The sequence below is a fragment of the Microtus oregoni genome, unplaced genomic scaffold (assembly GCF_018167655.1).
Source record: "Microtus oregoni isolate MIOR12 unplaced genomic scaffold, Mior012 000103F_ref0000194, whole genome shotgun sequence".
Taxonomy (NCBI): domain Eukaryota; kingdom Metazoa; phylum Chordata; class Mammalia; order Rodentia; family Cricetidae; genus Microtus; species Microtus oregoni.
Genome location: NW_024544717.1, coordinates 1,218,761 through 1,241,927, shown reverse-complemented (window position 1 = coordinate 1,241,927; position 23,167 = coordinate 1,218,761).

Here is a 23,167-nt window from a genome sequence, read left to right as displayed (position 1 = left end):
TTGTATCTTTTGTTGTTTCCTTGTTTCTTTTACTGATTTTTTTGAATACTTCCCTTAGACTAATGAGAATAGTACTAAGAAACGTTAATGCTATTATCAAATAAAGTTATATGATGCTTTGACGAGAAACAAGTACAACCTCCCTTGCAACTCCTGCTTATAGTTGGTTATGTATGACCATGATTCCCTACTATATCCCAGTTAAGAAAATGAAGTTTGGATGAGTAGATGGTGTTAAGTTCTGTAATGAAAACTATACCAATTCACCCTTAATTTAAGTCCTAAAAGAGTGAAGACGTGGTGTTGGAAGAGCTGTCGGGAACTTTCTGTTGAATGGATAGTCTGTATGCTGCCCCTCAGATTCTGTGGGTTATAAAAGTCCTTTATTGGGTTCATGAACTCATTAAACCAATGCGTTCTGAGCTCTAATGTGTATCTGATGACAGATAAAGGTTTTTTTTCTCTGAGAGAGACCAAACTCCTTCTCAAAGTTCTCAGTACTGAAGAGTAGATCAGGATAGGAGTCCTTGAATGCATTTTCTTCTCAAATTTGCTCCATTTTCCACTGGCCCAGGTCAAAACCAGAATCAGATTGACCTCTCTCTCATTTCCCAATTTTCTGTCTCAAAACCTTGAGAAGACTTGGATGACTCTACCCTCCAATACATCTAGAATCCTGATGAGTGTTGGCATTCATCTCTGCTTCCTGGCTGTACTTGCCAACCAACCAGTTGGTTTGCACTCCTGCACCTATGACTTGTCCACCATAATGTCCGGTACTCCCAAAGGAGGAGGCAGACAAACAAACAAACCCTTTCTTCCAGAAGTTACTTTTGTCAGGTAGTTTGTCTAATCCTGAGCATTTCTTGGAAATAAGTAGACTAAAAGCATACACTGTGGTAGCCATATGTCTTATTGGATGATTTCTGGACTCACTCTCTGGTGTACAAACAAATCCTCCATGTGAAGAGCCTGAGAAAGAAAGAGGAGGGGGAAGAAAGGAGAGGAGAAAATTACAGAGGACACAAAAAAACTACAGATAACTTTACCCTTAGCAACAACAACCATAAAAAATATCAGCGAGCATGAGATAAACTAGCAACTAATATAATATAATATATATAATATTAATAATAATACTGACAATGTCTGTGTATAGAATCCTACCACTGAACCAGGTAACCTGAGTTCCTCTACAAGACCTAGAAGGAGAGAAATGACTCCAGATAGTTGTCCTCTGACCCCACGCATGCACGATAACACAATAACACAATTTAAAAAAGAGTGTTTTGTGAGCACTAATTGATAGTAACATTCCACAGAGTAAGACTGGTGAGTACTACTGTATCCATTTACTCTCCAAAGATAAAAGAGAGCTGAGGGCTGCACGTGTTGAGAGCACCCACCACATCCAGGCCTGGAAATGCCCACCCTTAGATTCTACGTCTCCTGGTGCCTAGGGGTGTGAGCCCTGTTCCTCTAGAACTGGTTCATGACTTGTAGATTCTGAGGCTACTGACGTGTCTGAGATAATCAGTTCAGTGTTCTACGGTGGACCCAGAGGCTTTGCTGAAGCCAAATGAGGGCTTACTATCTTGTTTCTTATGTCAAAAAAAAAAAAGGTTTTTTTTTTTTTTTTTTTTTTTTTTTTTTTTTTTTTTTTTTTACAACAACTTGCCTCCTTTTGCTGTTCTTGTCCTGTCTTCAGGTTTTGTTTGTCAGTTTGACATGCTTGCTCATTGTTTCGGGCCTGCTCAGTCTGCCACCCTTCAACCTTACACTCCAGATAAGTGTTCCAATATCAGCTGTCATTGCCTCTGAACAACTGTATAACTGCAAACCTTGGGAATACCCTGCGCGCCCAAACCTCAGTTTCCCAGTCCATAAAATGAGCACAATCACTTAAGCCCCATTTCCTCTGAGCTCCCCAAGAAAGTGATTCTGTTTGGTGAGACTCTTGGCGCGGATTTCTTCAGGCCATCTTTAGCTTGCAGGGCAGTAACATAAGGAGCAGGATCTCCCCGACTCCTTGTGCTTCTAAAGCCCTCTTGGTGGGGGTTACAGGGGTTTTGTGCTGTTTGTTTGTTTGGTTTTTGAATTTTAGAAACAGAGTCTCATGTATATTATCCCTGACCTTCATATGTAATCTGGGATGGGACTTCTGACCATTTCCTCAAGTGTGGGGGTTAGAGGTGTGCAGCACCATGTCTGATTTTCGCAGGCCCTCATTTGCATTGGGCAGGCCGTGTACAGGCTGAGTTCCATCCCCACCTACAGGCTTTTATTTTCTTGCCTTCAGATGAGAGGAAGCAAAGCCGGTCCCCAGTTGTCTTGCTGGGGATTTGAGAGTGCTGAGGGAGGCTCTTCCCTCTCCACTTCACCCATTCCTGGCTCTGCTTCCTCAGGAGCCTGGTGCCTCTCCTGGGGAGTGTCAGTTCACATCCTAATCACTTTGTGTGTAATCTCATTAGAGATAATCCCATTCCAGAAGTGTCAGTGTCTTTCCCCTGTTACAGAAGCATGGATCCCAGTCGCTGACTTTGGAAATCCAACCCAGCCTGAGCTATGAGTGCCGCAATCAGAGCCGAGTTCTAGCTGACTCCTGAAAGAGATGGAGGAATCTTTAAAGCTGCCACCCTCAATCTCTATCAGTCTCAACTTCAGAAATGAAAGTGCCTAACCTTTCATTTGATTTGGTTTTTCCCGTTTCAGTGAAGCAAACGTTTTTGTTGCTGTTGTTCGTTCACTTACGAAAAATTGACAATGACTTTGATGAGTTAATCTGGCCATTGTGTTCTCATGGGGTTGCCCCTCTTTATTTGTGGGGGCAAAGGAACTTACACTATGCAAGTAAAAGATCAACAAACAAACCCAGAATAAATAAAACAAGCACAAGACCCCTCTCCCGTTGTTCTGCTTTGGACACCTGCCTTATAGCGGCTCCTGTCACCCAGGCCTGGGATGCTAGGACTCCAGCTCGGTTCAAGCCACCACACTTTGTGGCTGAGAGCTGGTTTGAGGAATGCTAGGGACGGACTAACGGCTCACAAAGCACCCCGTGGAAACAGCAGTAAGTTTCTATGGAAATAGCAACCCATACGGGGCTCTCCGTCCCTCAGACCATGCACTACATTAAATGTGTGAAACAACTATGGAAACCCCTGTCTCTCTCTGCCATTCCCCTTCCCCCATATGCAACAAATTCAAAGCTTCATACTCTTGAAGTGATAGTAGTAGTGGTAGTGGTGTGTTGTGTGTATCGGGGGAGGGGGCTGAGGGGGTGGAGAACAGCAGTCGTCTTCATTTGATGGTTTGAAAAAAGAAAAGATGTTGGTACCGCTCACTGACTGGCTAATGAATAATCAGATTTCACAGCGTGAGCGCTGGGGTGGTAATTTGGTTGCACGCCATGCTCCAAGCCCATGGAATAGTGCTTCATTAATGTGAAGACCTGTATAATCAAACAATTAGCAGTCTCTCTGCAACGAAAGCAGCTTTTCATCAGCATATATACTTTGTCGAAAGATGGGTCCCAAATCAGTGGCTCTGACAGCAACTAGACTTATACTAACGCACGGCAGCCATAACGTGGACAGGAACACCATCCTTTTGTCTATTATCTTGAGCTGAACATCCAGCAGCAACTTGTACTTTGGCATCGCTGAACGGTACTGAGTGTGTAGGAAATGCGAATGGGCTGTGTGTCTTCCGGTTTTATTTATACGAACTTCCATTTTGTGACATCCGCTGTTTGTGTTTTACACTCTGGGGTTAGGAAGCGGGAAAGACGTCGTATTATCTCTGGGAAGAACTTTGGTCGCCTTCCATTGTGCTCAGTTACATCCATGATTCCTGTCATCTTTGCTCTAATAGAGCTGATGAGCCTCTCCAGAGACTGCCTCCTCCGTAACTGTGCAGAAAGTGTCCTGTTTTATGGCAAGAGCTCTCATTTGCCTTCTTGACTGATTCACATCAAATGAATGCCCAACAGGACTGCTCGTATGACTGGGAGGGAGAAACGCTGGGTTCCCGGAGCCCCACAGTTTCCAGTCTCTTTCTTCCCCTTAAACAAGCATTAGATATATGGAGTTGCTTTCAACATGCTGTTCCCAGTGCCGTGGGGCGATGCGCACCAACTCAGTGCATTTCTTCGTTTGAAGGTAAAACGCACAGAATTAGTGCAAATGAAACTGACAATCCGTTTACATATTCCAAATCAGAGGCATCAAGCCTGTTCTGAGAAAGGCCAGATAGCATCTATGTAGGTCGTCTAGGTCAAAGGGAGAATTAAACTCTTTGTAGGTGCTCGAACAATGATATTTGAAAAACATCTCTTGGCTTGTGTGCTTTACTGAAACCTGCTACAGGCTGAAGCTGGCTGGTAAGCCATAGTTTGCTAATGCGTGGTTTAAATCTTAGGCTTTAAAAACATCTCCCACGACTGAGCAAGCAGCCTCCGTGCACCGCCAGTTCCTACACAGTTGCTGTAGGGCAGGGATAGCAAAGGCTTTACAAGCATCCCATCCTCATGCAATAGTGAAGCCTGCAACGACAGTGACAAGTGCAGAATTGCAAGAATCCGTTGTCGCAAGGGCTAAACCAGGCACAGTCCCGCTATCCTTGGTGTCTTTTTGCTGACTGAGGATGGTAGTGAGCTCAGTTCACGGAGGTGCTTTGTGGATAAAATCTGGTTCAACTGATACAGTCTGGAGACACTAGGGCTTGGGAGCTGATCTTCGGATACATAGAATGGTCTTCTAGATTCTTATGGATCTAAGTTGGGTCTTAACTAATTTGGCCCTCAAAAGTACTGCATTGTCAAAAGCATAGCTGAAGTAAAAACAATTCAAACCAACCCGAAAAAAAACTTATTCCCTTCCTAACTGGAACCATCATTTATGAACACAATTTTACCAGCAGGATGGATTAAGTATCACAAGGACATGCCATATTCGAACACACTCTTCGACAGGCTGTATCCATTTGGTAAGCCAGGAGGACATGGCATTGGACTTCTGGGCCCAGCAAGCTGGTGATGAGGACTGTCATGAGTGCTTTGTTGACAAGGCCAGGCAACACATGTTGGAAGTTAGTGAGGATGGATCTGCAGCAGAGGGCCAGCCTGTATCCCTCGCTGGCCAGTGTATTGATCCGGCGGTGGATAGAGCTTTCTAGGGCCTGTCTGCTTAGGTTCTGATGTGTCTCATCTTCTGGGGTTGGTGTGTTGGGGACTTGGATCAATGCAAGGATGCTGAGAAGTGATATGCCCCTTTAAGAGGTAGTGTGAGGTCCTTAGGTCACTAGGGTCATTGTCCTTGAAGAGGATTAAGGTTGTTCTTTCAGAACCCTTGCTGGTTCTTTTGAAGAGATTGTTGTTAGAAGATCACACCTGGTCTCATCCACCTCTCTGGCTTACTATTGAAATTTGATCTCTTCTGTCCCCATGTGCTCCAACTATTATGTCCTTGTGGTAAGGTCTCCAGAGCTGAGCTGATAGCAGTCCATCCCCTTAAACTTCCATCCCAGAGGTGTTAGAACAATGCAAAACGAACAGATATACTGCCCACAGGCTATGGTTCTCTACCCAGTTCTATTTTGCCCTCACATGTGTGCATATTTTTAAGTGAAATGTGCGTGTGTGTGGTATATGCACACGTGTGTATGGGGTTTATGTGCCCATGCATATTCTTGGAGGATAGAAGGCTCCCTCCATCCTATTCTATCACTCTCTGCCTTACTCCCTGATACGGAATCTCTTACTGAACCTGGAGTTAGGCTGGTAGCCAGCAAATCCCAGCCATCCTCCTGTCTCCACTCTCCACATGTGTGTGACCACATCCAGCTTTTTACACAGGTGTTGGAATCACAAGCTCGGTCCTCATCCTTGTACATTGAACACTCGTACTTCCTGAGCCCTCTCTCCAGCCCAGTTTCCCACTGTTGGTAAAGATTTGCCTAAGAACACAGAAGCTACTCTTGTCAAGTCTGCATACATGGCGGGTGGTAAACCTGGACTGCTCACATATTCTGTGGGCAGAGGCAGGTGGATCTCTGTGAGTTTGAGGCCAGCCTGGTATAAAGAGTGAGTTCCAGGACAGTCATAAATACACAGAGAAACCCTGTCTCAAAAAAACAAAAACAACAACAACAAAACCATCACCACCACTACCAACAAAAACCTGGACTGCTCACAAATTCAGTGGCTGACTGATGTGAGGAGGGATGAATAAAATTCTTCAAACTTACACTGGGAACAAAATACAATTTAACTGGGCCAAGCACACAATTTATTATTTGAATTAAACAACAATAACAAATTATACAAATTATAGACAGAGAAGACCTTTCTTAACAAACCCAGGAATAAGAATTTGATTTTGTGCTCAGTATTTCCCACAAGTCCACGGGATAATTAACCTGGGATTGTGTTCATGGGCCTCAGTTACCCAGGTTTGCTTGTGCAGCATGCTGGTCTTCCTGTATTCCACCCCAGACATATTGGGACGCTATGCTGGGAAGGAGTAGATGCCAGGGTTGTGGATAGATTGAACGCTGCAGAGTCGAGGCGCATGGGCCGGTAACAGTATTAGAGGAGCTGGGAGGGGGGGCTATGGAAGAATTCGGGTCTCATTTCTCAGATCTGGGCTCCCAGACCCACTCACTCGGGGATCTTCATTTCCAAACACTTCTCCAGGTGATTCTGACGAGGAGCCAGATTTGGAAGGCCAGATAATCAAGGAAAGGAAAACCCGCTGGTGCCAGGATATCAATTAGCTAACGACCTCCATCTCAGGAACAATGTCTGCACCTGCCCACTAATTTTGAATCTTAATACTAGACTGTGCGGTTTCTTTGATTAGGAAATATCTTAGTTAGGGCTTCTATTGCTGTGAAGAGACACCATGACCACAGCAACTCTTGAAAGCATTTAATGGAGGCTAGCTTACAGTTTTAGAGATTTGGTCCATTATCATGACTGAACATGGCAGCACACAGGCAGACATGGTGCTGGAGAAGGAACTGAGAGTTCTACATCTTGATCCACAGGCAGCAGAAGCTACTGTGTCACGCTGAGTGTAGCTTGAGTAAAGGAGACCTCAAAGCCCACCCCCATAGTGTCACACTTCCTCCAACAAGGCCACATCTAATAATGCTACTCCTTACTGGGGCCCTTTTCATTCCAACCACCACAAGAAACAAATGAACCCTGTTGGCTAGCTGGCTCACACTGGTTACTTACATAGATGTGTCTGTAGAACTATGGCTCCTATCAGTCTAAGTCCACCACCTTTCTCCCCGAAGAACAGTTTGAAATCATCCCATCGCACAGACTGTGGAACAAGGTGTATAGCAAGGGGAACAGCCAGAGGAAGACACAGTTGCTGACAGACTTTTTTTTATCTTCCCATTTGTAGGCTTTGAGTATGTATGAGCATAGTCCACACGTATCTAGGCCATCAATCCAGTTTCTTTAGACATAGCTACTTCTTAGTAGCCACCACACTCATTCAAAGTCCTGGACTCCCTTCTTCTTTTTGCTCGTCATGTCTAGATCTTTTCAATTCCTGGTGATTCTTACTCTATTTACCCGTTTTCATGATTTTTAACTCTGTAAAAGTCTAATGTTAGCTTCCAGTTTCCCAATCCTCCTTCTCTCCATTCCCAGATGTATTTATTTGTCTTGTGACCATGACAACATACCTAACAGAAGCAACTTAAGTGGAGAGAAGTTGACTTTGGCTTAAGGTTTAGGGAGAAGAGTTCATCACAGTGGGAGAGGCACGATGGAGCTACTGGCAGTGAAAGTTAATGTCTTGGACTCCTCACTGGGGCTCTTCACGTCTTCGGTAACCAGGAAGCAGGGAGATCAAGATGGCACCGGAGAGGATATCACTCTCCAGGCCTATCATCAGGGACCCAGCCCTGCTAGCTAGGTAGGTCACAGGATCTAGGTTCTACAACTCCTCCAAACAATGCCACCAATATGGGGGACATTTGATGTTTAAACTGCAATACCAAGACTGTCTAATTCAGCAACTGAAAGCTTAGCTCTAGTCCTACTCTACCCCAAACGTGTAAGTTGAAGTCCAGGCACTCAGGCCAACATAGAAGATGTCCTGGTATCACAGTTAGAGTTGCTGGCTATTCATTATTCAGTAATGACTTGTGATGTGTCTCCTCTCTGCAAGGCATTGAGATAACAAAGAGCAGCTCGGCAAGCTGCCTCTGTGTGCCTTCTGCAATCATTTCCCTGCCAATGTCTCTTTCTCCTACCCATCTTTGAAGATAAAATGCCACCCAGGCACAATGCCTTCAGTCTTTTCTGGGATTCTTTCCTCATTTTAACAATGAGAAATGATGACCTGCTCCCTTTGGATCCTCACAACGCAGTAGGGATGGATAGCATCACTGTTTTCATCGCCCGGATATTGACACATTGATTTTCTGTTAGCCTATAGCCATCACTAACTGTAGGAACTAGCTGGCCCTTATCCTTCTGCGGTTCATTTAGCAGTGTCCAACAGCAAAGATGTGCTTGATAAATACAGTTAGGATCAGTGATTGTAAAAGAATTTTTGATTTATGGCACACATAATCATAAAAATAATAATAAAAAAAGCTGAGGCACAGAAACTTCTTGTGATTAGAGTAAGTGTGGGCCAGAGTTTTCAACAACAAAGATCTGCACACTTGGTGGGGCCAAGTCATAGCTGAGGTGTGGCTGCCCTCTTCCCTCTTCTCACTCTGGACACAGCCACTTCTTAAGTGCAGGCAATCATTACTTTCTGGAAAGTTTGGGCTTGGAGGCCTGGTTGGCCTCTGCCTCCCCTTCTCTTTCAGTACCTTATATGGGAGGATTGTTTTAGAATTCACAAGCAATGATTGAGTCTTAAAAAAAATAAAAAACACTTTCAAACAGGAAGCAAAAGAGTAAAAGACAGACTGCTAGACGTTTATTTATTTGTTTGTTTATGTGGAGGAATATTTCAATAAAGTAGCAAGAGCTCAGAAATCTTCAGTGTATCCCAGTAGGTCCCGGACAATGGCAGCTTTCAGGATGCATTTGTGAGCATCATTAGTGACATTCAGCTCAGCCTTCCACGACTAACATGGAGAGGGATGCACCTTGGCAGGAGCAGGGAAGAAAAAGCAGTAAACACACTGACCACCGAGAGGAAAGGGAACAGTGACTCCTGCTCCACCCTTCCTCTTCTCCTCTTTTCCTTTGCTGTGCACTGGGGATGGGACCCAAGGCCTTATGCCTGCTGGATAAGATATCTACCACTGAACAGTTTGGACAAATTTCCTCCTCCTCCTCCTCATCCTCCTCCTCGTCCTCGTCCTCCTCGTCCTCGTCCTCCTCCTCCTCTTCCTCCTCCTCCTTCTTCTTCTGTCTCTCTCTGGGCTGTGTGGGTGTCAGAGGACAACCTTAGGTATCCATCCTCACCTTCCACCTTGTAAGACATGGTATCTTGTTTGTCACCGGCTGCAGTGCCTGCATATGCAGGACTAGCTGAACCTCGAGCTCCTGGGATTCTCCCATCTTGCCATGTGTGTACCAGAATTGCAGGTGTGCGCTATCACAGGCGGCTTTGTGTGGCTTCTGGGAACTAGAGCCCAGTTCCTCGAATTTGCATAGCAAGGGCTTTAGCCATTGAACCATCTTCCCAGTGCCTGTAAACCCCAGCTCATCTTTTGAGATTCATTAGCTTTGAGTGATTGCTGGAAGCAGCTGTTAATATTTAAAGTCATTCTTTTAAATAACCCTCATCTAGAAACCATCGTGAGAAGATTTGAAGATTAGAAAATTTAAGCGTTTATCTACTATCTACCTGCCCAAGTTTAAAACATACCGAACCTCCATAAACTACATGTTTTTCTGTTGACAAAATTAGGCACATAAAGCCACATCATACGAACACAATAAAACAGTGAGATTAGATGACTGGGTGTTTCACTAGAAATACATGATGATTCACTTATGATTGATAAATATCAAAACCCCAAATAAAATTAAACCTATCCTTTCCCTGTAAAGCTCAGCACCACCCCCCCTACAAACAAGTAGAGGTTCATTCCTTTATTCCTTCTCTTGGGATTTTATAGCTAAAGGATTTTTTTTTGTCTTTTCTCTTTTTGCAAAAATAGCCCCAAAACTTAGATTTAACAAATCATTGCTATGAGCTAACCCACATTCGAATCTCGAAAATGCATTTGGCATTCTCCTTCTCTGTTCACATATATTTGAAGTAAATTACATCAAATTGTATTTGAAATACCAAACTGGCATTAATGGAAGCTTTTTTTGCTCCAGGCACCATTTTAAAATAGATGAGCATAAAAATGCAGACTGCACCATTAAGTTTATATGAAACTAGTGAGAATAAAAATCACCATGTAAGTTCTAATAAGATGTGTTTTTCATTCCAGTTTAATAACCCAAGACTACATTCATCTTGCAGTATAATAAATATACAGAGAGGAATGGATTCTTTTGTTGGCTTAACATGTTGAGGTTCCCTCCCCCACCCCCACCCCCCAAGAAGATAGAGTTTTCTGGGAAGCTGGGTAAAGAAAATTCCTTAATATGGCAGTGCGGAGTATTATTATCATAAATAATTAATGTGCACAGCAGAAGAAAGCCGAGCTTCATTAATAATTCTTATTTTTAGTTGGCATAAGCTAGAGGTGCTGTATCTTCTTTCATCCTATCTATGTCAATTTCCTTGATTTTAATTTACTAGATGTTAAAAAATTTAAAGGCGTGGCGCATTATGCAGTGGGTTTTTGTTTTTGACTAAATAACATCCTACTGCTAATGTCACCTGTGAGATATTTTTAGAAATGGAAAGAAGGAAGGAAGAGACAGGGAGGGAGTGAAGAAGGGAGGAAAGGAGAGAGAGAGGGAGGGAGAGAGAGAGAGTGAGGGAGGGAGAGAGAGAGGGAGGGAGGGAGGAAAGGAGAGAGAGAGGGAAAGAGAGGGAGGGAAAGAGAAAGAGGGAAAGAGAAAGAGAGAGAGAGAGAGAGAGAAGAGATAAGCCCCTGCTGCGATGAGTATGGGTCCCTATGTCAGCACTTGCATCTTCTGACTTCCGTGGGACCAGGTATGAGGTTCTTTTGATTACCCCCTCCCACACACCCTGCCCCGCCCCAGTATTCAGATGCTCTTACTGTGGACTTGAGCTGCTAGCATCACCCGTTTTCAACTCAAGGGTGCTCTACCTTCCAGATGGTGAGAACAGGAGTTCTCCCTGATACAAGCTTGCATTTGTGATCCACTCCATCATTCGCCAAAGCCCACCCATCTTTGGTACAGGCGCTTGTGTTGTGTTATTTCAGCACGAATGCAGCCGAGCGTCCCTTCCTCACAGAGCAGAGAAAGAAACGGACTCTGCTACTGAGGCCAGACGGCAGCGCCCTCCCCACAGTATCAAGGAGCAGCCATGCCCTTCCAATGCAGGAACGTTAGCATGAGTGGAGTGGATGTGCGATGTCATTCACCAGGATTTCAGGGGCTAACGGTGGTGGTGGGGAATAGAACCAAACAGGAAAGGCAATTGCAACCAACCTAATAATTCTGACATGAAACTATTTGAATCCCCAGTCTACAATTTTTTTTTTTTGGTAGCTTTTCCCACTGCATGCTGACACTGAGACATTTGGTTACATTTAGGAGCCCCTAACCTAGCTTACCGTCACCTGACAGGTATCTAGATGCCTTTCTCGTGGTTCAGGTGAGCTGAGGCCTGAAATCCATGCAGCACTGACAGCGGTATCTGAGCTGCTTCTGGGGCTCAGACATGCAGTGGTGTTCCTGGAACCCGCTGCCATTGCGGCATGAGAGTATCAATCCCTGTGCCTCATTCCGATTTCCACAGCCACAGCTGACACTTGGCATTCTCTGTGCTTGTGCCCTGTCAAGGTCCTCTTGGTGTTGGAGGGGGCAGATTTTGTGTTTCCTGATTCCTTTCTCCAATTTTATGACTACTGACTAACTAGTAAAATGCCTTGCATTTATGGAGCAACCACTATTGCCCAACACATATCTACCTGATCCTCATCACAGACTGAGGATGAACAAGTTATCTTAATAATATTTCCTTGCTCATAGAATATTTAAAAAATTAGTTTTTTTAAAGAAGTTTAAAAGTTGTCCATGGCTGGTTATATCCCATTCTAATTTCCTTTCTCACTTCTGTGACAAACATCCAGACCAAAGCAACTTAGGGGCAAAAGATTCACAGTTCTAAGCTGCCTATCACTGCGGGGAAACTGAGGCAGCAGGGACTCGAGGCAGCAGGTCACGTCACATCCCCTGTCAATGCACACATGCTGTGCCCTTTTACTTTCTCTACTCATACAGTCCAGACCCCCCCCCCCTCCTAGGGAAAGGTGCTGCAAACAGCAGGCAAGTCTCCCACATCCACTAACAATCAAAATAATCCTAACCTGGGTGATTCCTCATTGAGACGCCCTGTCCAAGTGATTCTAGACTGTGCCAAACCGACAATTGAAACCAGCCATCACACATGACTAAAAAGATGTGTGAAAGTAAGACTAGAAGTTAGATGTATTTGGAGATATAAACCTGTGTCTCTATAGTACAGATACACACACACACACACACACACACACACACACACACACACACACAGAGAGAGAGAGAGAGAGAGAGAGAGAGAGAGAGAGAGAGAGAGAGAGACAAAGACACACTAAACGCATGTAAAAATAGAACCCAAAGCAAAGCTAATGGCGTTAGAAATTCATATCACACTATGATGTGGATGGGCCCTGGGCCCTGTTGCTCGCCCCTGAGTCAGGAGCTGACCTGAAGCGTTAGGCTGTCTCTAAGCGGGGCTGGAGCACTGCGCACCTCTATTGCCTTGCAGCACGAAAGGGAGCATGCGCAGAGGGCAGACGACTCCTTTAGGGTCAGGCTCTGGTTTCTCGTCACTTCGCTGGGACTCTTTCATTTCAGACTCTGAATCTTGCCAGTGCTCCTGACATCTTTGCAGGTGTTCGTGCAGTGGTCGTGCCTGGTCCTTTTGCCACCCCCAGCTGTTCACTCTCTGCCACTTCTTCTGAGGATGGTGGTGTTTGGAACTGGATTCCTGGGTGGCCTGTGCCTTCTGGACAGTAAGAGTAGTGCCCCCTCTTGTTCAGTGCTTGGAAGGCAGTTGTCCCCGGTAGAGAATACTTGTATGGACAGAACCACACACTATGGAAGACACTCAGTCCCTTTAGGCCAGCTGCTAGCATGCATTCTGCACCTTACCAACCTGGTACCGTTGTTGCTGGCCCCATGAGCGATACTAATTAGAAACCAATCGGCATTTGCAGCCTCTGAGCTTGGCCTGGCCACTGTGATCCTCCCCGTGTGGAAGGTAGTCCTCTCGTGCAGTTCCGCCGGTGAGGACCTGTTTGACACATTCCTTTCTGCAGGTGTCTCTCGCAAGGACACCCGTCTTCCCATCTCTCCCGTTCAGGGCTACAGAGAGTTCCACGACCTCGCTAGAGGACCGGCTTAGCATTTCCATGGCAAAGAGTCCAAGGAGACAAACACACCTGTGTTTTAATTGTATGTTTACAAGGATAAAAAGCTTTTGTTTAACACTTCACGGTCAATAATTGGCAAAAAAGAAAAATGATCTAGGAGGTGAAAGTTGCCAGCCGTGTAGTCTAAGTATCCCCACTGAAAAACAAATAAGCCCAGCCCGGCCCTGGCCTGCCCCTGCCTTCTCGGGCCCAGCCGTGGTCTTTGCATTGTGGGGTATTTGATTACTCGCTGTAAACTTCTGGCTGGAAGTCAAAGGGTTGGTCTGAGAAGGTGTGTTTGTACTACACGTGAAAATCCTGATCCCAGACACACAGGTGTCATGAAGAAGTGTGTGTTCCAAAGTATCAGAGCCAAACCAGGCAGGAAAAGTGTGAGAGGGGCATTGTGGGTGGAGGAGCTTAGTCAAATGCAGTTGGTCTTGGTTGGTGAATGGCATCTGCCACATCTGAATATGATCAAAATACTTTCTATACAATTCTCAACCGATAAATAAAAACATTATTGTAAAAAATTCTTACCTAAAAGCATTTGCCTGATGATTGACGTGACAGGCAGAATACCTAAATCAAAGTTCAAATCTCTCTCTCTCTCTCTCTCTCTCTCTCTCTCTCTCTCTCGTCTCTTGTGGTCTCAGGCTGGCTTTGAACTTGCTATGTAGCCAAGGATGACCATGAACTGCTCCTCCTGCCTTGACCTCCCCAGTGCTGGGATTATTCACACGTACCCCCGTGTCCAGCTTGTGTATTCTGGAGACTAACCCCAGGGCTTTGTGCATGCTGAGCAAACACTTCACTCTCTGAGCTAAGTCCCCGAGGCCCTGAGTTCAAACCTTGCCTGTGCCTTTTACTGACTAAAAAATCCTGGGCAATTTACTCCATCCCTCTGTTCCCCCACTAACTCCCCTGTAGCATAGGGATACTTTGGGGAATATGACAGGAATTAAAAATAAACACAGAAAAATACTTGAAAGTACTTCATAGTTTTTAGCAGATACTCAATGCTAGTTATTATCACTATTTTAATCACATATTTTAAATATATCAAATATAACACAATTTTCATTTAATATTATTTAATCTTTCTCGGGTGATGGATCAGGTCTATGTAATATTTTGGGACCAGCACTGCCAATCTGGGCATCCCCAGTTTAAGCTGGCCCTTACTGTAGAGTGTGAAGCAGACTGGTACGAGGATGAGCACTGAAATTTCCCTCAGTGGTCACCTGACTTCCCACACAGGAACTATTTCTGAACTTTAATGGGTAAATTTATAACAAGTCCTAATTTCTGCCACAATGAAAGCCAGAGTTATATTGCTTGATCAATATATTCCCTTCTTTTATTTGGATACCAAGTTAAGATTCCAGGGCTGACTTGCGAGTCTAGAGAACTGAATCATCTCTGCGGTATTGCGAAGGAGCGCGGGTGGCTAGGGAGCTCCCTGCAGGCCTCAGGTTAATGCCGTGATTTCCATGTCTCTTCTCTAGAAAATAAGTGGTGGGAATTGTTCTTCCCTCGGTGGCTCCGGGTTTCCGTCTACAGCCGGGTCCTTAGGTCCCTTTGGCACGTCAAATAACCCTTCAAATGCTAAACCACAGGACTGTCCCTACAAATGGGATGTTGCACATGGATGCTGACTAAATTTACACTAAGGACATCAACAGGGTCACCTCCGTCTCCATGATCAAAATGCCCCAGGATCATGCATTCAGGAGAATTCCCGTCTCTTCAAAAGGTGTCGCTTCTGACATTTCCTGTCTGGGGAATTGTTTTGGTTGCCCTCTGACTTTTTGACTCACAGCCCGTGATGCTTTTGTCTATCATCATTGCAAATACCAGCTATCATTCTTTCTGGTACCATCAGAAGTGCTGTGTACTAGATTATTTTGTTCAATAAAATTTCAGATCGAGCTGGTTGACTCTATCTTTTAAAGTAGTCAATAAAATAAAACCCTCTAAGGCAGGCCAGAAAATGATTTATTACAGAAGCGGGCCCAGGCAAGCAGGAAAGAGATAACATGCCAGTGTGTTTTCTTCCTTCTTTCCTGGTGTTTTGAGACAGGATCTCACATATCCCAGGCTGCCTTTGTACTTGCTGGATAGCTGAGGATGGCCTTGAACTCCTGATCTTTCTGCCCCAACCTCCCCCCCCCCCAGCCAAGTGCTGGGATGTATGGATACCACAACCAGCACAGAGATAATTCTTAAAATAACTTGGCGCCTGTTGGCCGTCTGTCTCATTTGCTTCTATTCTGTCCAACAATGGAACATCATATGCACCCACTCCCCTACTTCCAAAAAAGAAAAAAGCCTTACTCCAGAAAAATTTTCTCCGGAAAGGATGTAGCTAAAACAGGGTTGCAACAAAATCTATGTTGTAAAGTCTTTCATTTTTGATTAAAACATATCACACTTGAGAAATGATTGAACAACTGGTTGGAAGTCACAAAAATATTAACTCTAATGAGCTCATTTAAATAGAAGCAGACGTGCCACCCCGCTGGTTGTCAAAGTTTCCAAAGACGGTTTCTCTTCAGTTAGCAGGGTCCTGCAGACGGTGTCCATCTGTCTGAGAGAGCATTTGACGCACTCAGGGAGGAAGTGCCGCTGCGGAAGCGCCATTTGGATATATTGATCCCTTGATTGCTTGGTTGGCTCAGTGGGAAACCAGAGTAGCAATGGGCTCAGGCATGACTCACCAGTGCCAAGAACATTTGTTTTTTAAAGTTGGATTCATAGGTGCTTGGGCTGAAAATAAAACCATGGTTAATAAAGACGCCCTCTTCGAATGGCAGAATGGACTTCTGCAGCTCCCTGAGCCTTCTTGGTTTTCTCTTACCATAGTTAGCCCTGTTTCTGGTTTTCCCATGTCTTGGCCTTGGTCTCCAAGAAGGGCTCCAAAACCTAGGGTCTGTGTCCTAGGTTCTGTGGTTATCATAGATGAATTAGAGCAAGCGCAATGACCCTTAGAGGTAAGATGTTGGCGGAAACTGTCCACAACATAACGCTACTATTCCCTTAAAGGTAGAATTTCAGGGAAGAATGAAGCCTGGGCATCTAGTTCAAAGTGGAAGAAATGAAATATTTTCTTGAGCTCTTTGAGCTTCATGCTCATTTTTCCTTTGGAAAAGAAGACTTCCTTAACTATAAAAGTCAGACTTTGCAAATGGAAATAGAAAGAGGTTGGTTTGGAGACCGCTAAGGAGCAAGTTTAGGGTGTTCTGCTTTGGGGTCTTCGAGTCTTCTTTGCTACCACATGGAAGGTAGTGGGCTGAGGTGCTCCTCAGTGTTAGCTGAGTGATTAACCCATGAAAGACTACAGTCCTTGTCACGATTCCAAATAGCTGGTTCCTGGGCATTGGTGGGACACAGGGAGCTGTGGAGGTAGATATGTGAAATAATATTCAACATCTAATGGAGGTAGCTAAATGAGAAGACTAAACAATTTGGGTATGGATATACTCACAAGCAAAAGAGCATGGGAGGTGATATGCAATGTAAGATCTTTGGAAACATTTCACTTATGTTAAAATGAATTGGGCTTCAGGTAAAATAGAGTCGCTGTGGTGACCATTGTTTTTCTTTATATTTCCCATGTTTGTTTTGATTAGAGGTACACATGAAAGGACAATTAAGTAAGTCAATACAATGTTGCTTCATGGAGCTTTTGTTGCTGTTGCTTATGGCATATGTTCTCAGCATGTAGTCTGGCTAGCCTGGTGTTTTCTGTCTTCCTGTCTCAACGTTCTGAGTGCTGGATTTGCAGGCATGCACCCTTATACCTAGGATTGCAGGTGTGCACCTTACACCTGGGATTGCAGGTGTGGACCCTCATGCCTAGGATTATAGGTGTATACTGTTACACCTGGGATTACTGGCATGCACCCTCATACCTGGAATTATAGGCATGTCCCCTCATACCTAGGATTGCAGGCAAGCATACTCACACCTGGGATTACAAATGTGCACCCTCACACCTGGGATTATAAATGTATACCCTCACACCTGGGATTACAAGGGTGCACCCTCATACCTGAGGTTGCAAGTGTGCACCCTCACACCTGTGGTTACAAAGGTGTACCCTCACACCTGGTATTGCAGGTGTGAACCCTCCACAACTGGGATTACAAAGGTGCATCCTCACACTTGGGGTTGCAGGTGTACACCCTCACCCCTGGGATTACAAGGGTGCACCCTCACACCTGGGATTACAAAGGTGCATCCTCACACCTTGGATTACAAGTGTGCACCCTCACACTTGGAGTTGCAGGTGTGCACCATCACACCTGGGATTACAGGTGTAGGCTCTCACACCTGGCTTCCATGGTACTTTTTTTGAGAAGCATGCAGAAGATTCTTGTTCAGATCATGGGTACCCACCTTCACCCAGCAACCATCTACATTGCTCAGGAAGTACTGGGCTTGGTATTTTAGCTGACCCTTCTGCCTTTTGTCACCTCCCTTCCCTCCTACAAGGCAAGTCACACATGCTTTCTCCAGCTCAGCTGAGAGGTTGCAGGAAGTTGTATGAGAAGAAGAGCATCCTCTACAGCAGGCAAGCCTGATGCCCTTCTCAGGCCATCTCATTTCCTGGGTGCAGACACCAAAGGTCCTATACAAGCTTTCTTCTTACCCAGGGCAGGGCTCTATTGCCCTCACCTATTCACAGACATTCATTAACTAATCCTCCCCAAATGGAACCGTTTTTTGCTGTGAGTGGGGTTGTAAAGTCCAGCCTTTGTGGGAATCGGTGTGGAGGTTTTTCCAATACCAGGATAAGGTCTACTGTATGACCCAGCTAGAAGTAATAGATTCCTGAGTATTTACCTGATGGACTCCAAATCAACATGTACATCAGCAGATTTATGTGCTCAACACTGGAGGCATGGACAAGGACAGTGTGGCATATAAACACAGTGGACTTATGTTTCAATAAGGAAAAAATAAAATTGTAGTTTTTTTTTTAGGAAAATGGATGCAGCTGGTAATAACTGCATCAAGGGAAATGAAGCTGGACTCAGAATGGTCAGTCTATTTTCTCTCACTGTGGTCCCTAGGTTCTATATGGTCACACAAAATCCTGAATAAGTAGCGAATGAAAGTAGAAATGAACTCGTCTAAGGGGACAAAGGGGATTAATAGGAGCAGGGTTGGGGTTAGGACCATGTTCAATAGTTGCTATGTACCTGCAGGGGAAAACATCAGGTTAGTTAACGAAAGCATCAAGCAAAAGGTATTTATATTCCATTTTAAAATCATCCTTGCATCTTAACTTGTCATATAATTTTATTGTTTATATAACTCTTTGTTATAATTTTTAAAGGAATGTTGAGCTTCTGAGTATTTTACATTTTAGCTCTCATGGGTTTGCTGTTTACATCTTCTTGGCATATGGCTGTCTGTACAATGAGGATGAGATGAATTCCTGCACCATGAGCACCCAGCCATGCTGGAGAGGAGGCTGGGCGAGCAGGCTCCGAGAAAGAGCTGTGTAACCGCCTTCAGTCTTTCCCTGTTTTTAATATTAAAGGATATGGGGAGAAACAGGACAGAACACAGTGTTCTGGGAGAGCAGCAATCAAATGCCTAAAGCTAATGTTTACTTTTTGGAATGTTTTATGAAGGCATTGCTTGGAGATGAGAGAGGGGACCTAATAACAGCCTTTCACTTGCAGAAACAGAAAAGCGGAGCGGACATGATAATTGAATTTGGTTTGGATGGTCAAAAATCTGTGTGCTCTTACAGCTGTATTTTCTAAAGCACACGCTTGACTTTCGTACATGTTCTACGTTTTGTTTCCTTTGCCCACTGCAGCATTTGGAAATGCCTAATTGCTCTGTGAGCCTGCCCAGTTCTCCTTTGTTTCTAGTATTTTCTCCTCTTATAAAAAGAGGTGCTTTGCCTTCCTTACTTCTTGGTGCTCCGGTTCCTCACCTAGTTCTCAAAGCAGGTAGCAGGGGATTTGGATCAAAGGAAACCCTAAAATTATTTTCATAGGGAACATATGAGAGGATGAATGAGCGCGGCTCATCCCTCAGGAACTACTTGCCCTTTGCCCTGCATAAGTCAACGTTGTGTTCACACCAGGTGATCCGAAACAGGCAGGGTTGCCATTGTTCTTCAAGATTAAGTACCATTTGGGTTCTGGAACTTGAATACCACAGAAGTGCTATAATCTGATCTAAATTCCAAGTCCTGATTGTGTGCTATATAAACATTGGTGTCCCAGTCCATTTTTGGAGTTATTCAGGAATTACCATGCATCATTTGACCTTGGGTGGCTGTAAAAAAAAACACCACAGTTTCAAGGCCTTGCTATAATTTAATATTGTTCTCTAGTGTTTATGTTATGAGTTTGGGACCTCTGGGAGCTCCTTCGATGAGTCTGGATTTGGAACTTAGTCTCATATATGTGAACTTGCCCGAGCATGCAATATTAAGAAAATAAAAGATCTATTTTGGTTGGACTCGTAAAAGTTGTTAGACTGTGTTTGTCTTCTTTACTCTGTTTCTTGGCAGCCCAGAGAAAAATAGCTTCTAATATTTAAATAAAATGTTCATAAACTATTTCCAAATTTATTATCTCGTTTGATCTACATAATCATCATGTGAATTAATATGCCATCTCCTTAGAGCTCAAGTTGAGGAATTCAAGTCAAAGCTGACCAATAAAGGATCGCTCTTGAACAAAGAGCCACTTGTGGGTTTCTCCATTCATTCATTCCTTCATTTGCTCGCCAATGCTTATTGTACATGTATCATGGGTCAAATATGATGCTCAAGGCTGAAAATATACAATCCAAGCCACATTCTCTAGGAGTTTACTATCTAGAGAGGATGCCAGCTGCATATTAAAAGTTAAATCATTCCTTGATTGCAGGTGTGAGCTGTGCCATGATGGTAGGGTGCAATGGACAGCAACAGTGAACACAGGAGACCTATGCCAACCAGTTAGCTGCAGGAAACCAGATCTTCTCCAGCCAGCTTAAGAAGTAAAAGTCTTTCAGAAAAACTGGGGTCTAATTGAGTAACAGGCTATCTGCCTAGTACGTACAAAGTTCTGGGTTTGGGACTACAGAAGAACGAGGTGGAGGGAGAGGAAAGGAGGAGTGAGTTGGGGAGAGGGAGGAGGAAGAAAAGGCAGGAACTTTGGAGGAGATGGGCAACAGATCTAGGGTATGGCTATCGGGAGCCCCAGCAGCCAGCAAAAGACCCAAAGCCATTAAAGGAAGAACTGGTGGAAACCCCAATGCTGGCTCCCCTTGTCCATCAGGAGGCAGCTGTGGTGGCCGAGTTCCTAGACCCTTGACTGGGTCTTATGTTTGCCAGCTAGATCCCATGTCCAAAATATTCTACAGCCTCCCAAAACAGCGCCACCCTTTGAGGACAATTTGTTCAAATACACGAACTCTGTGAGGGGCAAACTGCACTGAAGTCGTCCGCACGCCTTTAATCCCAGCACTCGGGAGGCAGAGGCAGGCGGATCTCTGTGAGTTCGAGACCAGCCTGGTCTACAGAGCTAGTTCCAGGACAGGCTCCAAAAAACCACAGAGAAACCCTGTCTCGAAAAACCAAAAAAAAAAAAAAAAAAAAAGACTTCACTTTCTTGCCTTTATGTATTGGGAAAGAAGGTGGAAGGATGTTAGGAGAAAGGAAGCAGACCTGCAGGAAAGAGCATTCCATGTGCTGCTCAGAGTCTGTTGGGAGGTTCAAGTGCAGAGTGGAGCTGTAGGCACTGGCCACTGGAAGAAGCTCAAAACAGTGGTAAAACACCAAAGGATAAGCGGGGGTCTTGGAGAACTTCAAAGAGAAATGAAATCATCATGTTTTACGAGGTCTGTGGGAAAGTGTTCTAGCCTGTTTGAGAGTGACTCATTCAACTCTTCTTTCTCCTCTTCCCATACATCTGTGATGTTAAAAGATAAAAAAGAACAAAACTGAGTATGGCTGATGGTTGTCCTCACTGTCAGCTTGGTTAGTTTTAGAATCACCTAGGAGACGTCTGAGACACACCTCTGGGTGTGTCTGTGAAGCCATTGCTCTGAGTGTGAATGACAGCATCCCCATTAGGCTGAGGGTCCAGACAGACTACAAGGGAGAAGAGGGTGAACACCAACATTTGGATTCAGTGTGATCAGCTGTCTCATGTTCCTTTCTCAGTGTCTTTTCGCCATGATTGACTGAGTTCCCTAAAACCAAGAGACAAAGCAGGTCCCGTCTCCCCCAGGTTGCTTTTTTGTGAAGTATCTGGTAAAAGCCATGAGAAAAGTAGCTAAGTAAAGCCTCCAAGGTTTCCTTTCAGCAGGGGCACGTTGGAGGATCAGAAAAACAATATTTAAAGTTTTCACTTTTTATTTCTGAGCTCTCAACTATCTTTTAAAATATTCTCTTTAGTGATTGCAGTGGTCATCCTGGGTTTATTTGCTCTAAAATTTCAAATGAATAGTAATATTAAATTTCTTTACATGTATAAATTCATGTTTACTTCCTTTTTTTCAGATCTACAGTTTTTTATCCTTTTAATTTTAAGGAGGATGTATGTCAATAGAGTATAGTTCTGAACCCAGTTTAAAGTCGGCAGTAGTTTTGATTTTATATTTTATTTTATTAACATGTATTTGTGTGTGTGTGTGTGTGTGTGTGTGTGTGTGTGTGACAGAGACAGAGAGAGAGAGAGAGAGAGAGAGAGAGAGAGAGAGAGAGAGAGGTGGCAAAACAACTGCCCAATGCCCAGTGTGTGCACTGGGAACTGAACTTCTACAAGAGCAGTAAGCACTCTTAACCACTGAGTCATCTCTCCAGTCCCCTATTTTAATTCTAATAATTTCTAATGATCATTAACCTTGAAAATCTTCCAGGCTTTGGACAATCTGATGGCATTCTCACAGAGCCAGGGAGACCATTTGAAACAGCTTGTACCTGACCTGCGTTGTGTGCAGGCACATCGGTTCTCCTGCATCTGTGAGCTGCATAAGATTAGGAACAATCATTTGTTCTGTCCTCAAAGCTTGTTTAGTATTTGCGGAGTGGATAATGGGATCCGTTCTGTATTGATATCAAGATAGTAGAGATTATCTTATTCCTTAAGTAGGATATTTTTGAGATGTTCTGGGAATATTGTGCCTTCTCAATGGCGTTCCTCTTGTCCTGAGCAGGGAGAGATCACTGTAGATTGAGAACCCAGCTCCTCCACAGAGGACATCAGACACAACAAAGCAGCAGCAGAGCTGATGTCTGGGTAGCTCTCTGTCTGCGGGGATGCTTCAAGACCCAGATCATTGCTTCTACGGAGAAAAGACATCAAGGGCAAGGTCTTCATTCCGAGGCCTTGAGGGACACACATACTTGTTGGTGGGGACAAACTTCTTTGAGCGAAAGCAAACACTGCAGTAGCTCAGGGAGTTTCAGTTAACAAACTGTCTTAAATCGAGCTGTCCAAAGTGTTTCTCCTCACCATGCAGTAGGAGAAGCTTGCAGTCTATACTCTCCATCCTGATGCTGTCCCACTGAGATCAGGGACGATTAGATGATGTTCAGAGTGGAATGAACCAACCAGGAGGTGAGGGCTGTTGGCAGTCTCTGATCTCTGAAATCTTCTACTGAGCTTGT